Genomic DNA, 16964 nt, shown 5'->3' on the forward strand with positions numbered 1-16964 from the left:
TATGTTTTTACATGAGTAATCTGTTCACATTCTTTAATTTAGTTAAGAAACATTCATTTGTAAATCCATAATCCCCAACATGCTTTTAATGGACTCAGCTGATGGTGAATAGATTTGATCCTCTCTAGTAAATGTGCATCCTTACAAAACCTAAAGGTATCTCTGGCACCTATGCATGATAGTGAATTTGGATTCATGATGGTGGCAGTGGGGGTAGAAATGTAACTTGTTTGGGGGCTTTTGAAAATAGAAATACCACTAAATACTGCTAAGCATACTTTAAAAATCATGTCCCCAAATTGCCTGGGCTTTAATGACTTTCAGTGAGACTTTTGGTATATCTATACAGCCTCTGTGGTGATTCAATGGATTTAGGCTTCTTGCTGAAAAATGGCAACTATAGTTAGTTACTCTTTGGTGTATGCCTATGGACGTTTTTGAGACCTGGTCTTATAAGATCTCTTAAGAATGGTGCTGGGCACTCCTGTCATTGATCAAACAGAAATCCCATGACATTTTTTTCAGCATGCACCACATAGAATCATAGAAAGTTAGGACTGGAAGGGACCTCAGGAGGTCATCTAGTCCAACCCCCTGCCCAAAGCAGGATCATGCTCATTCCCAACAAGATCATCCCAGCCAAAGCTTTGTCTAGCCAGGTTTTGAAAACCTCCAAGGAAGGAGCTTCCACCACCTCACTGGGTAACCTGTTCCAGTGTTTTACTACCTTCCTAGTGAGAACATTCTTCCTAATATCAACCCTAAACCTTCCTTGCTGCAACTTGAGAGCATTGCTCCTTGTTCTGTCAACTGCCACCACTGAGAACAGTTTAGCTCAATCCTTTTTGGAAACACCTTTCAGGTGGTTGAAAGCTACTATTACATCCTCTCTCAGTCTCCTCTTCTCTAGACCAAATAAGCTCAGTTACCTCACCCTTTCCTCATAAGTCATTAACCCCCAGGCCTCTCACCATTTTTGTTGCCCTCTGCTGGACTCTCTACAATTTGTCCACATCCTTTCTTTAGTGAGGGGCCCAAAGCTGTACACTGTACTCCAGATGTGGCTTCACCAGTGCTGAATAGAAAGGAATCTTCATTTCCTTGACTTGCTGGCAACATACCTACCAATGCAGCCCAGGATGCCATTAGCCTACTTGGCAACAAGGGCACACCGCTGGCTTATGCTCAGCTTATTGTCCACTGCAACCCCCAGGTCCTTTTCTACAGAGCTGCTGCCTAGCCAGTCAGCCCCCAGACTGTACTGGTGCATGGGATTCTTCTGTCCTAAATGCAGGACTTTGTACTTGTCCTTGTGAATTTTATGAGATTCCTTTTGGCCCAATCCTCCAATTTGTCTAAGTCATTCTGAATCCTAGCCCGACCCTTCAGCTTATCTACTTCTCCCTCCAGGTTGGTGTAATCTGCAAACTTGCTGAGGATGCACTCTATGCCATCTTCTAGGTCGTTGATGAAGACATTGAATAAAACCAGCCCCAGGACTGACCCCTGGGGCACTCCACTTGATGCCGGCTGCCAACTAGACATTGAGCCATTGATTACTACTCTCTGAGCCCAATGCTCCAGCCAGTTTTCTATCCACCTTACAGTCCATTCTTCCAGCCCATACTTGCCTAGCTTGCCTGCAAGATTGTTGTGGGAGACCATATCAAAATCCTTGCTAAAATCATGGTACACCAAATCCTCCCCACATTCACAAAGCCAGTCATCTCATTATAGAAGGCAATCAGATTAGTCAGGCATGACTTGCCCTTAATGAATCCAAGCTCACTGTTCCTAATCACCTTTTTCTTCTCCCACTGCTTAGAAAAGGATTCCTAGAGGATATGCTCCATGATTTTTCCAGGGACTCAGGTGAGCCTGGCTGGTTTGTAGTTCTCTGGATCGTCCTTCTTCCCTTTCTCAATTATGGGCACTGTGTTTGCCCTTTTCCAATCATCTGGGACCTCTCCTGATCACCATGAGTTTTCAAAGACGATGGCCAATGGCTCTGGAACCACATAGACCAACTCCCTCAGCACCCTTGGGTGCATCACATCCAGCCCCGTGGACTTGTAGACATCCAACATTGCTAGATAGTCCCTAACTTGTTCTTTCACCTCTGAGGGCCGTTCACCTCCCTCCCAAACTGTGCTGCCTGGTACACTAGTCTGGGAGCTGACCTTGCCTGTGAAGACTAGGTCAAAAAGGCATTGATCACTTCAACTTTTTGTGCATCCTTCACAAGGTTGCCTCCCCCATTAAGTAAGGGACCCACACTTTCCCTAATCCTCCTTTTGCTACTGACGTACTTGTACAGCCTTTCTTATTATCTTTCACATTCCTTGCTAGCTGCAACTCCAATTATGCTTTGGCTTTCCTGACTTCATCCCTGCATGCCCAGGCAATGTTCTTATATTCTTCCCTAGTTATTTGTCCAGGTTTCCACTTATAAACTTACTTTTTGTGATTCAGTTTACTGAAGAGTTCCCTGCAAAACCAAGCTGGTCTTTTACCATACTTGCTAGTCTTCCTAAGCATTGGGATGGTTTGTTCCTGCATGCTCAGTAAGACTTCTTTAAAGTACAGCCGGCTCTCCTGTACTCCTCCCTCCTCAACCTGGCTTCCCAGGGGATCCTGGCCATCAGTTCCATCAGCAAGTCGGAGTCTGTTTTTCTGATGTCCAGGGTCCTTACTCTGCTGCTCTCCATCCTTTCCTTCCTCAGGACCCTGAACTCAATCATCTCATGGTCACTGCTGCCCAACGTACCATCCACTACTACATTTCCCAACAATACATCCCTGTTTTTGAACAGCAGATCAAGAAGAATATGGCCCTTAGTTGGCGGCTTCAGCACTTGCACCAGGAAGTTGTCACCAAAACTTTCCAGAAACTTCCTGGATTGCTTGTGCACTGCTGTATTGCCCTCCCACCAGACGTCAGGGTGATTGAAGTCCCCCCTGAGAACCAGGGCCTGTGATTGGGAAACTTCCACTATCTGTTTGAAAAAAGCCTCACCTACCCCTTCCTCCTGGTCTGGTGGTTTATAGCAGATCCCACCATGACATCACCCCTGTTGCTCTAGCCTCTGACCCTACCCCAGAGACTCTCAACAGGCCTATCTCCAGCTTCAGACTAGAGATCTGAGCAATCATATGGCTCTTTTACATAATGTGCAACTTCTCCTATTCTTCTCCCATACTCGTCCTTCCTGAACAGTTTGTACCCATTCATGACAGTGCTCCAGTCATATGAGGTCTCCCACCAAGGCTATTATTCCAATCACATCATAGTTGTGTGACTGTGCAAGGACTTCCAATTCATCTTGCTTGTTTCCCAGGCTCTGTGCATTTGTGTACAAGTACCTGAGGTAACTAGTTAATTGTGTTGATTTCTCAGGAAGTATGAGAGCATTTCCCCTGTTGCCCCTGCTGTTTGCTCTTCCTCCAGGTCTCCTGCTTCCCCATGTGGAAGGGGAATGAGTGGGCATGACTTCTTTCCCTGAGATAGTCTTGGGATTTCTATGGAAATACTATACACATCCCCCTAGTATCTTGGCTATTTTACTTTTGAAAGTTGGACTTAACCTCTTAAGACACAGAGGAGGTTTTGAAACTTTAACCCTATATCAATTATATATGAGAGACAGCATGAGCAAGTGAGAAAAATACAGTGGGTGTGTGTCTGTATGCCTCAGATTAGATGGCTCTGGAAAGACACCAAGATCCAGGTCAATTAAGTCACCATCCACACTCTCGTCTACAAATGTGAAATGTGGGTGACCTACCACTGTCATATGGAGAGGTATCATCAAAGATGACTCCAGAAAATCCTCCACATCAAAAAGGAAGATCATTGCACAAATGCCAGCGTCACTGCTGAGATCAGTGTTACCAGCATTGAGTTGATGATCCTTAAACACCAACTTCACTGGACCAGACATTTTGGGCAGACTCTTGACTCCCAAAACAAGTGCTCTAGTCCCAGTTTAGTAATGGCCTGCAACCTTGCAGTGGCCAAAAGAAACATGACAAGGGCGCACTGAAGGCATACTTCAAGACAACACGCTGACATCAAGAGCTGGGAGGAGCTGGCTGCTGACCGATTGTAATGGTGCCCCAACCTCAAGCAAGTGGCAACTGATTTTGAGGTAAAGTGTCTCATCCTTGAAGCAGGGAAGAGAACACAGAGCAAGGAAAAGGAAACAAAGCCTGCCCTGTTGCCTACTCTCCTCTGAGGAAAAACCTGCAACTTCTGCAGATGGGTCTGTGGTTCAAGGATTGGATTCTTAAGTCACCTCAAAACCTATGAATGAGCTGTGGTAGAAATCATCTGATCACTATGGAAATCCTATACACATCCCCTTATACTTTTGAAGTTGGACTTAAGTTCTTAAGACACAGAAGTGGTTTTGAAACTTTTACCCTATATCAGTTATATATGAAAGAGAGCACAAGCAAGAGAGACAAATATGCTGTGTGTATATCTGCATGCCTCAGATTAGAAATGAGCCCTGCATGATGTATGTGTGAGCTGTAGAATAATGGTGAAAAAATTGATCTTAAGGAAAAAGTATGATTAGAAATGTCAGGGAAGACAGGGATTTAATTAATATAACTTTACATTGTTCTTCCATGTATTTTGTGGAATAATATAGTAGAAGAACTTCCCTAAAATAGAAAGATGGTTAACTCAGAATGTATTGTCCTAAGATACTGAAGATAAAAATGAAAGGTATTATTTGATAGAAACCAAACTGAAATACTGTCAAACTGTCCATTCATTGTGGTTTTTTTCCAAAAGCAAATTTTGTAATATTCCCAATGTCTTTCATGGCAAGAAAGATACAGACAGGAACCAAAGAAAATCTATGAATTGTATATAAGTCAATGAAAATCTCTATCATCCACTTTTCTGTTTTGTCAGCCCAAAAACTGAGAGATGGAAGTTCTATAAATGGTTTGCCACTAATAGCCATCAACAGGGCAAATAAAACTAGACCAAGACATAATCAAAATGCCTACTGAGAACCACATAAAAATATTGTGTTTTTCTGCCAATTATATTTCTTTTTATTGCATGCAATAACAACACCCAGGGCAGGAATTGACATTTAGGAAATTGTTTGAGACAAAAAAGATAATAATAATGCCATAAAATTAGCAGAGTATTAGCCTGCAGTTGCTTTCTTGCTCAGGTCTTGTTAAACATTCCACTGATTTCCATATTCATAAATTTGGTAACAGCCATTCAAATCAACCTGCAGTGTATTATCAAGAAAAACATTCTCTTTTATGTCTCCTAAATTTGACAACAGCACCACAAAATGAAGCAGAGTTGCTTTTGCTTTAGAAGTGCAGCTAATAAAGAAACAAGTGAGCTTTTTATGGAGGTGGTATTCATTTCGGTATTCTTTTCATACCAACTGAAGGGAAAAAAATATTTTGCAGCAATTCATTTAGGTTAAACACTGGACAGAGGGGACTTTGTTCTCCAGGCCCCTCACCTTCAAAAATACTGCATTCTTCCCTTGACTCTCTATTTCTCCACTCCTAAGCTGCAAAGCAGTTGTAGTGTTCACTAGATATGAAAATGGCTCATAATGGAGAAGAAATACTCCTGTGATATGAAACTGCTGCAGGGCAGAGATGTAACGTACATGCAGAAAGTAAATAATTCCCTCTCTCTACCCTCTAATGTGAATTCTAGTAAATATCTACAACCTGTTCTGTCAATACTAATGTTCAGAACATTTATCAGGAATGTGATATAGAATGTACAGAAGCAAAATCTATTAAGCATTATTTCTTTAGTCCAGACCACAGAAATTCCTTCCCTAGGCAAAAAAAGGAATTCTAATGTTCCTCTAATAGCTCCTCAATCCAAAGAGCAGGGTTTTTTTTTTCTTTGGGGTCATTTACAAAAGACAACCTTGCTAACTAGAGCATGGATGAGAAACTACATATATCCTTCTTGTAAGCCAAGGAAATAACAAGGGCAGCATCTTGTAATGAAGCACAAATGTTTGTCTTTTGACCCCTAACAATTTTAGAAATAAATCCTTTCAACACACCATCACATGAGGTTGTTCCTTTGAAAATAAATTTATGCCATTAAAATATCACAAAATACTTGATTTAGACTCTACTTCTTTCAAGTTTGTTTTATTTCACTGGTACATGTTTAACATGTTTTGCTGGGTAATAAAGGGATTGCTTAGATCATTAAGGAAAACGTATTTAGGTCCTTTGGTGAATAGGGACCAAGGTGTAAATCCAGCACACACCAATTTTTGGTAGAATGTGTTGCAAATACAGTAGGCACAAAATGATACCAAAAATAATCTGTATGCATTTTAGACTTCTCTCAAGAAAAGAGAAGCCCTGTCTTCAATTAATAGAAAGCAATTATCCTAGGATTTGTAGGGACTGTAGGATTGAGATTCCAGTGTAACAGTTTCATTAGTAGAACAGGGACTGATGCAGGTTTGTACAGCATGAGTCAGCATATAGTCCATTTTGCTCGTTTCTTTTTTACTCCAACTGTTCCATGTAAGCCTACTGATTAGTGAAGTTATGAAAAAGGGGTGAGGAAGTTAAAAAGTAAAAATGACCCTCTTCTGGATGAAATGAACTATGACACCAAAACCAGAATTAGTACTGGGGAGTTCTATCACTTCAGAGCTTCTGCATTATCATCACACTGCTTACATACACTAAACCATAAATACTCTGATCAATGGAACATCGTTTAGCAGACTACAACATTTCTTTTTAAAAAATCATTAAGCCTGGTCTTGACTATTCCAGTTATTTAAATGTATATCGTAAGCAAAGTTATATATCTGTAAAACGATTTCCTACAACGTTCAACATACACATAACCAACGATCTGTAACTTTGGTGCACATTCACTGGTATCAAAGACCTTATAACCAAGCAATGAATCTGGCCCATTGACTCCTCTGGTTAAATCTAAACTATAGCACTATGCTCCAAATTTATAAACAGATACAAAAGAGCATCTTGGGACACATGCATCGTGGATGCAGAGATGTTGTCTTAAACACATTTTTCATAAGCTGCCTTGGAGTTCATTTGTAATCTATAATCACTGGATTTGTATATTAGTGGTAAGATTTAAAATATTAATAAAATGAATTTAGTCTCTTCACGGGATACCCCATAGTGTCAACGTTTGCTTCAGTTTCATTTCAAGGATTCAAGTTTGCAACTCCAACATTGGTGCTAATCTTTGATGCATCACAGAAATTGAAAGTATTGATTTCATGGAAAAAATGCAATGCATTATACATCTCTATATAATATCTTTTCTTCAAAAAATCCATTCAACAGAATGATTATTAAAAGGCAGATTTACAGAACCATCTCATAACTTCCTAAACTTTTTTATTTCTCTATATGCCTAAAAATATCTAAGTTACCAAAATCTCTCTCTGAATCCATGATTCCTTTGTTCCTGCCTTTGATACTGTTTTGTATTTGATAAATTGACAATGCCACATCCAGTAAAAAACAAAAGCAGTATTTGGGTTTGTTGTTAGATCAATTGCAGGTTGCAGGTATCACAAACTCTACTACAATTCAAGTATCCAGGTTGCAGCTGTATTGGTCTAGAGATGAAAAGAATCAAAACTTGTGGAAGAGGAAATATGTTTTATTAGACTAACTAGATATTTGCAAATAAATTATTTTATTTATTTGCAAGCTTTTGGGAGCACATACCCTTCATCAGGCATAGGAGAGAGCAGAGGTTGTAAAAGTTTTCCTAGGCAGCAATGAAAATTCATATTTCACAGGATATTTATATGAGTATAAAAAAAGGTTGGCTGCAAGTCCACAGTATGCCAGTCACTTCTGGACTTCTGGTCTGGCAGCCAACCCTTCACGGCCTGGAGGTTGAGAACCTCTGGCCTAAATTACTCAAGAGAGGTCATCAATGACAATAAGCATCCAACATAGGTATGCTAAATAGTCAGGCCCTTCTAAACAATGTCAAATTTAACACAAGGGGCTATAAGAATAGCACCTGGCTGTTCAGGCCATTTGGGGAACAGTTGGGAAACTGAATGATAGACAGTATCTTTGGGATGTTGGATTAGTAATCTTCATCTCTGAAAGGATGCAAATATTCTCCTGGTCTTAATTAGATCAGGAAAGACTCCTGCTCTCCTGCTGTGGTAAACAAACATACCTGGGCAGTGGGGTAGGGTGGGGTGGGGTGGGGTGGGATAAGGTGGGGGCGGGGGCAGAAAGTTATCTACATAGTGTAGGCTCTCCAAGAATCCTATGAGTGATGGATGTAATAGATATATAAGAAACTATACTTAAGTCTTTGACTTTAGTTTTCCTGGGCAGAAGAAAATGGACTGAATCTCCTGGCTGACAGAAGCGGCAGGAAGCCCTGATAGAAAGGTCCAGGCAGAGGCTGGACATGTTCTAATATGTTGAGCTAAGTAAAAGCTGCATTTTTGTGTTTAAGATGCAGGGTAGGGTAAGATTATTGTTCTGATATTTTCGTGTGCTTGTTTATTCTTATTCTTTGTCTGTATTTCAATATATGGTTACTGATTCTTATGTTTGCTCTTGTTTTAACAAAAAAATCTTTTATAACTTTTATAGCTTACAAATTGTCAAGGTAATTGTGTCACAGTATTTGACTATATACAGGCGTCTTCTCCAGAAAGGGCGGGAATTGGGGGGCATCTTTCCTGAGTGCACGACTGGAGAAAGGTATGATTCTTCTAGCTGGCAAAAATGCCCCTTTCTGAGAGCTGACAAGAGGTAGGTGAGGTGGGTGAAGCCAGAGCACCATGGGTCAGGGAGATCACCTTTCAGAATCTCAGTCTGTTTGCACAGAGGGGTCTAGGGCTGAGGGGCACCCCTGAAGGTGTGAAAACACCCTGGGAGTGTATCTGAAAGGTGCACCTGGCTGTATTCAGGGTGGGGGAGTGTCACGGTAGGGACCATTTTCCATGTTTGCATGCAAAGCATGTACAAGTAACTACTCGATTTACATTGCTTTTTGGCTATATGCTTATGTAAGTTTATTATATGCAAGTGTGTATGAAATTATATAGACCTGATTTTGAAAACCTGCCTTAATATAAAACTTTATTACAATGTGCCATATAATGATGTTCATAGAAGCTACATTTTTGGGACAGAATTTTTTCTTTGTAGCCTGCTCAAGTTCAACCAATTGCATAAGGTGTTAAATACAAAAATGATCATTTATTTGGAATCAAATAAAATATCTGATCTTGTAGTTCTGACTCAGGCAACATTCTCATGTTTTCACTGAGTCAGGACACTAGAAATGGACCCTATTAAAGTTTTCTTGGGGGTGGGGAGGGGGGGGAGTGGAGGATGACACTCATTATAGAAAAGTCTATCTACTGCTCTAAGTGTTAACTGAATTTCTAAATCCACACCTTCCAGCTGGAATCAAACATTTCATGAAATGATCAAGAAGAGTCAAGGTGTTTCAATTCTGTAATGGCTTAGTTTCTAGACAGTAGGACTGTGCGAAGCAGCAAGTATTTGCTTCAGATTCAGATTTGGCCAATTCAGAGGACAGCAATTCAATTCAGAGACTTGGATCACTGTCCTAATTAGATCTGGCCAAATCAGATCCAAAAGATTTGGTGCCACTTAGGTGCCACTTTGGAGATTCAGCCATAAATTAAACAGGCAGCTGACAGCTGCCTCCAGCTGGTAAGTCTGTTGGAGTTGGGGCTCTGTGGTGCCACCGCTTGCCAGCCGGGGCAGATGCTGCTGCCACTTGCCACGCAGGGTGGAGGGCGTGGGATGTGGGCACATCAGCACTGGGAGTGGGGACTCTGCTCTGCTACCACTTGCCAGCTGAGGCAGGGGGGCACAGAATGTGGGTGTATCAGCACTGGGAGTGGGGGCTCTGCCCTGTTGCCTCTTGCCAATCGGGACAGGCAGGTGGGCCCTGCCACCACTTGCAAGCTGGGACAGACGCTGCTGCCACTTTCCAACCAAGGCGGGGAGGCAGGCTCAGGATGTGAGCACATCAGTGCTGGGAGTGGGGACTCTTCTCTGCTGCTGCTTGCCAGCCAGGGTGGGGGGCACAGGATGCGGCCACTGCCACTGCTTGCCAGCCAGGGTGGGGGGGCATTGGATGCAGGCACAGCAGCACTGGGAGCAGGGGCTCTGCCCTGCCACCACTTGCCAGCTGGGGTGGGGAGGCGGGTGCTGCCACCACTTGCAAGCTAGGGCAGGGGGGTGGACACTGCTGCTGTTTGCCAGCTGGGGCAGGGGGGGAGGGATCCAGGTGAGGCAGCACTGGGAGTGGGGGATCAGCCCTGCTGCTGCTTGCCCCCTTCCTCCCAGAGTGAGCCACACCCACATCCCCCCTACCCCACCCTGGCTGGGCAAGCAGCAGCAGGGCTGAGCCCCAACTCCAAGTGCTGCTGCGCCCGCATGCCACACCCCGTAAACTGCCTGTTTAGTCTATGGCTGAATCCCCGAATCAGCCAAATCTTTTCCAAAGCTTTTTAAAATCAATTTGGAGACTTTGAATCAATTTGGAACTTTTAATTTATCTCCCGATTCGATTCAGTCCCCAAATCAGGCCGAATCTGCTCCGAATTGAATCAGCTACTGAAGCTTCACACAGCCCTACTAGATAGTAATCTTTGCCAAAACCAAGTAGAAACAATCCACGTATCTCTGCAGATTTGAGCATGACAAAAAGGAACACAATGATATAAGGTGAAGAAACAGTAACATGAAATGTTTTCCAGAGAAGTGTTTGTCAGAATTTTAAACTTTTTTTTAAGACATCTTTTGTCTGAATTTTTGTTGCAGCTCAGAATATAAAGCTTTGACAATAGCAGTCTCATCATACTAGTAAGACCCATCATTTCTGCTGAAATGTTTCTGCTTAGCAAAACTGAATTTCCACCTTCAAGGGCACAGAGAAATATTGCCATAGAGACCACCTATTTTTAGAAAGAACTATCAAATGTGCATCTAGTACTTTGTACTCTCTTTCTTGATCAGCATAGCTGTGATGAATAACACTTTGGCAGGGAGAAGGGCAGCATTACTGGTGAGTGAATTGTGAAATGAAAACAAACATAAAACAAAGTATGTGTACAGAAGTTCTGAAGACAGTTTGCAGTAGGTTGCATGTGTGTGTGGGGGGGTGATTTCATTTTAATTCTAGTGGTTACTTTCTTTAGTCTAATCACCATTGTGGACAATGTCAGTTTTTGTCAATTGTATGGAACTTTGGTTTGACTTGGAAATCATACATCCAATCCCATTTTGGTTCACTGAAGTTGAATATTAACATTATCCTAATGGGGGAAATGGAAAACTGGAACACCAAAAAGCACTTGTTGAATGTTTCAGGTTAAACTAAAGTGATCTCTATTACTATCTTCTGATTGGGGCGGGGGTGGGGAGGGGATTTAGTTTCTGGTTCCTCTGGAGTTGATTTTTCCATCAGATCTGGCACATACTGTATACCTCCATTGTACAGTGATTTAACGAAAAACATATGGATAATATTATGATACCAATAGCTACGTAAGACAAGTACATTTTGTATAAGAAGAAATAACAGAGTACCTAACCTGTGTTTTGCCTCCAAAACATCAGACAATTTAGCACTGGCAACATTACACACAGAACACAAGAACTCAGAATACACAGAATTGTCCTCAAAATAAATAGGAACTACAAGTGCAGGATAAAAGAAAACAGGAGTGGAGGAGAATGTTAAAAGACAATGAAATGGGCAGGGAAGAAGAGGTACCCAGAGGGAAAGGAAAAATAACGATATGAGGTTACAGGAAAATGGATGCAGAATAGCAAGCTAAAAAGAGGAGAAGCAATGCAGTAGAAAAATTGTGGTAGGAACAATAATAGGAAGGAATAGTAATAGAACAGTGGTAGGAGCTTAATCTTGCAATTAAGGCACTGGAGCACAAGATAGGACATCCATATTCAAATCTGGATATTGCCAGAGATGCCCATATATGATCGTGAACAAGTCCTTTAATCTTTGTGTCTATACAAAAAAGCTGATCTTTGGTCTGTCTTAACTTTTTGCAGTTTTTAGGGTGGAAAGACAGTTTTTACTTTTCATATGTACAGTGCCTGGCACGATGGAGACTCAGCCTCAGTTGGACTTGCTAGCCACTTATATTTATGTCAGGGTAAGTAATCTTTTGACTGCACGTGTGTGACTAGGATTGGGTTCATTGCTCAGCTATTTTTAATGGAGGAGGACATGAAAGATCAAGTTTCTAGAGCTTTCTTTTCTTTTCTTTTCTTTTCTTTCCTTTATAAGGAATGGTTGCAGGACCCTGGGGTATAAGAGTCTAGTCACTCACTCTGTCACAATCTGACCTTATGATGAGTATTGATTAGTATATGCCACTTGAGTTAGCTCAGTGCTACAATTATCTTCTCTGGTTTATTACCTGCTCAAAACTGATTTGCATAATTGCTATATGTTGCTTTTCAATGAATAGTATTCTTCACCACATACACAATAAAATGTAATGATGTGCACTTTCAACTGCCCCCATTTCTTTCAAGCCAAGAGCACTGAAGGAGCTAAGAATAAATGGTACACACTATTGAAAGGTTGGAAAAGAACTCAGAAAATTATTTTCACATTTTATTCACCTAATAGATCTATGATACATACTAAATGCCAACTGTGCTGTTTGATTGGTCTGAATACCAAAGGCCTTTTAAAGATTCATACACTGATGAATCAAATCCTCTGATTCTATTAGAAACATCATATTTGTAAAACAATTCTTCTCTTCCACATTTTACATTATCATCAACATCTCTGCCCTGTTAACTTCCTTTTCTTGCCAAGGGATAAAAATATTAAAGGGTACATCATTGTCCTGACCCATAGCAACATCCATCTGTATTACCACTACCACCACTATAATTTTTTGTCTACAGCCCAAAATTAGTTCAAAATTGCTGCATTCAAAGCTTGGATCACTTACTGTCATGTCTGTCTACAAGTCTTTGAACATATTATCTACCTAGGTTTAGGTTTACTTCCCCCAAATTGATATTTATGCCACCCTCACATGCTACTTCTTCTACAATCAGATTCTTTAGTCCTAAAGCTATACAGAATGTTATTATGTTAGATGGAATCATTTGTACTTGTATCATTTGTATTTAGTGTGAGTAAAGGTTCTAGGCCCTGCTCCTCTATATCCATCATTTCATGTATATGTAATGCTTATAAATGTCAATTATTTTTACAGGTCTTTGCTAGATTCCAGGCAGAATGGTGTCAAAAGGGAAAAATCACTTTACCATGTCAACAATACTGGCACTCTAACTAAAATCAACAACTCTTAACAAGTAGGTCTAAGATCAGAGCACCTTATTGTCATTTGAATTCTCAGTAGCATATTTTATGTGATGCCTCCATATTTGAGATTTAACAAATTGGCAATTCTTGAAATAAAAGAACAGTTGAACCCTAGTAAGTCTGAATATATTCAGAACAGAGGCCAAATTAGACTTCTATTACTCCACTGTGGATCAGGGGTAATAACTTAATGAATCCAATGGGTGTGTTCCCATGAGTGCACACATGCATTCCCCATGGGACAAACAGCAGTGACACAAGTATGTTCCTGGGCATGCCCTTACACGTGAGCTGTAGTGCATGGCAAAGTGCCCTGGATAGGGTAGGGGAGGCTGGGGCCAGCACCTGGCTGGCCGCAGCAGCCTTATCTGGGGACCTGGGCATCTCCTGGGGCAGCAGTGGTGGTGATCTGGGCACGCAGAACCTAGACAGCAGCCAGACCATGGCTCTGGCCAGTCAGGCTCCCCTTCTGGCAGCACATGGTCCTGCCACATGCGCCATGCTGTATTTTTAGTGGTTTTTCTTTCCCACCGGTATCCCCTGGTATCAAAAAACCCCACTGTGCTGCAAATTAGCAGCACAGAGAAAGCATGCACATGCACTACATGTGGTTTGCAGTGTTGAAAACTGCATGTGTATGCTCATGGGGACGTGCTCAATGGAGTTAATCCAGCTTTATGCAGAAGTACTAGATCTCAGAACTGGAACCACAGAGATTCTATGGGTTTCCACCTTCCTCTAAGGAAATATTTGAGAAGGAGAGTCTAATCATAACTTGCACTTAACTTCTGCTTAGTCAAGCCAAACAGCTGAAGTTACTTTTGCCCTGGTTTTCGTAGGCATTCTCACTGTTTCTACAATCCTTTGCGCCTGGTGGATGGCTCATAGATTAGGCAAAAGTAAAGAGAGACAGAAACAGAAAATACCAAATAGAACTCAACACTACAAAGGGTGTGTTTAGGGTGTGTCTAAACACACCCTTTGTAGTGTTGAGTTCTATTTGGTATTTTCATGTAATTTCATGAAATTAGTGTTCAGCAATAAACCAAATGGATCCAGACCATGTCATGACAAGAAATGTAAAACCTGCCAATATATCTCCACAACCCCCACAATTCCTACACCCTGCAATAGAACCATCAGCATCCCTGGTTCTTACACCTGTACTTACAAAAATGTAATATATCTCATCCAGTACACTAAATGCCCGGATGGAAAATATGTAGGAGAGACCAAACAACAACTGCGCACACTAGAAATCTTTCAGAGACAAGAATACCCAATTACCTGTGGGGGCACATTTCTCACAAGAAAACCACTCTCTCTCTGATCACTCAGTTCTAATCCTGAAAGAGAATTTACAAAACCCCTTTCATAGACAAGCCTGTGAACTTCACTTCATCAACCTCCTGGATACAAAAAATCATGGACTAAATATGGACATTGGATTTATGACACATTATAACCTGCCAGACATCTGACTCCCAGGTACCTCTCCATTATTTACCAGCTACTTTCATTCCCCTCCCCTCCACTCCCCACCCCCAGCCGGTCTCTGACCCACTGACTCCTCAATCTTCACTGACTGGTTTTCTTACATGCATACCAGCCTCTGGCTTCTTTACTATTCATTCCATCCAGGAAGAGCACACACCAACTGCAGATGTTTCCTCAGCCTGAAGAAGAGTATTTATACCCAAAAGCTTGCAAAGAAGAATTATTCCAACTATTTGAGTAGGTCTAATAAACGATACCAGATTTGCCCAAAGAACCTTGTCTGCCTATGTCCTTAAACCAACATGGCTACAACATATACCTCTGTAATAAACTGTGAAGCTTATTGCTTTGCAGTTTATTGCTCCTGGAAAGCAACCCAGGTATGCTGTTTACACATATGTCCTGATCACAGCACATTCAGCTGGGTTGCAGCAACCCCAGCTGCCAGGGGCCCAGGGGGTCAGCCTGCCAGCCTGGGGCTACTCTGGCTGGGTTCAATGTGCTATGGACGGGTTGGGTAGGTCACAAGCATACTTCAGCATGGGGCTAGCCAGCAGGCAGCCCCACACTGAAGCACCCTCCATACCCCAGGGGCCAGCTGCTATGCATGAAAAAAATCTGCAGAGTTTATTAGTTTTGTGTGCCCTAATAGGAGGTGCATATGTAGAAACGGAGATGTTTACTGTGCAATTAATTAGTCAATTGCACAGTAAACATCTCCTGTAGACACACCCATAACATATTCACATTATTCGTGCTAAATTAGTAGTTTACCAGTAATGTATCACTACTTCATATCACAAAATACCAAGTTTAGCAAGTTAAAATCAATAATGTAAGCCTTAAGTTTTTTAAAGAAGAAAACAATTAACCTGCCAGCCCAAATGATCCAGTAACAAAGGAGTTTGTCCAGCTTTTAATTATGTATACTTTGGGGTTTTTTGTTCTACAATCAAATGCCAAAGCAAGGATTTTCCATGACTACTGAGGTAGTCCCATTCTAATACCATATAGCCATTTGTCACACCATGCCAGAGCTTTCAACCTATGTGCCGTGAGCTTCATATCTCCATCCCCCCTTCCTCTCCTGAGCTCAACCCACCTTCACTTTTCTCACTGCAGATACCTAGCCCCTCTTCAGCAAAGGTAAGTGGAGGCACCAGAGAGCAGCAGCAGGGACTGCTGAGGGCAGCTCATGTGGCAGGTCATGGCAGCAGGTGGGCAGCTCAGCACACCTGCATGCTGCCTGATCCTCTGTGCTGCTTCAAGCTGGGTTGGACCTTTCTGGGCTAGATCCAACCTCTTTGTGAGATTGTCATAAATCGTCAGTCCCTGACAAATAGGGTACATGGGGGGAAAGACCTGCTCATGTGAGGTGAAGAATCATACATTTTATTAAAAAGCTAAGACAATGCATTAAAAAGTATGAGAAATATATTAGCTTCCAGGCTGTTTTATTTATTTATTTATTTTAATTTTGGGGTAATGGATGCTTCTCAACTTTTATCTTACTATGAGAGGAGATTAGATGGAAATGCTGTTTAATGAAGCACTGCTTATTTTTCCCCTTTGCCATTTTTTACATGACACAAATGGAGAGCAGGCATATTGCACCTCTTTAAACAGTCCAGGGATTTCCATTGTTTAGGTCTGCTCAAGCAGTTTATTCTTATTAGACTGCAAAGAAGACTCATTAGGAGTTTTTGATGCTGAATTAATTTGCTTCCTTTTCTTTGCTGTGTGTCACCTATGAAATCTCTTGAAAAAAACTGAGCAGAATGCAGTTTGTTTTCAGCATCTTTTTGTTTTTAATGGATTGTTTGTGAAATCTTTTCACAGGAAATGAGGACAATCGGAGATTTTTTTCTCTGTTTTATAAATGAGTTGTAGTTAATGCTAGAGGTTAAACTACAAAATATATAATATGATAGGAACTGCAACATTATCATTTAAAAAACACATTATTATACCATTTAAAAAAATTCTACTAATAATATGCCATGAAATATATTCCCTTGAGATGTGGTTTAAAAAAATCTTCCTCTTCCTGTTAGGGAAA

General features: G+C 41.4%; 1 protein-coding gene and 1 long non-coding RNA gene across 3 annotated transcripts in view; one reads left to right on the forward strand and one right to left on the reverse strand.

Annotated features, from left to right (window-relative positions):
• LOC112549664 (serine-rich coiled-coil domain-containing protein 1-like) overlaps positions 1–16964 on the reverse strand; it is a 133008-nt gene that overhangs the window by 56928 nt on the left and 59116 nt on the right. The window lies entirely within an intron of this gene.
• LOC102385659 lies at positions 11050–14778 on the forward strand. 2 transcript variants are annotated; one of them, XR_003093178.1, is made up of 4 exons: positions 11050–11098; positions 12109–12212; positions 13299–13398; positions 14747–14778. It is a non-coding gene; the product is annotated as an uncharacterized LOC102385659 (long non-coding RNA). The 2 variants fall into 2 exon arrangements; XR_323393.3 differs by lacking the exon at positions 14747–14778 and having other exon boundaries at positions 13299–13512.

This window comes from Alligator sinensis, unplaced genomic scaffold (assembly GCF_000455745.1).
Source record: "Alligator sinensis unplaced genomic scaffold, ASM45574v1 scaffold194_1, whole genome shotgun sequence".
Classification (NCBI taxonomy): Eukaryota; Metazoa; Chordata; order Crocodylia; family Alligatoridae; genus Alligator; species Alligator sinensis.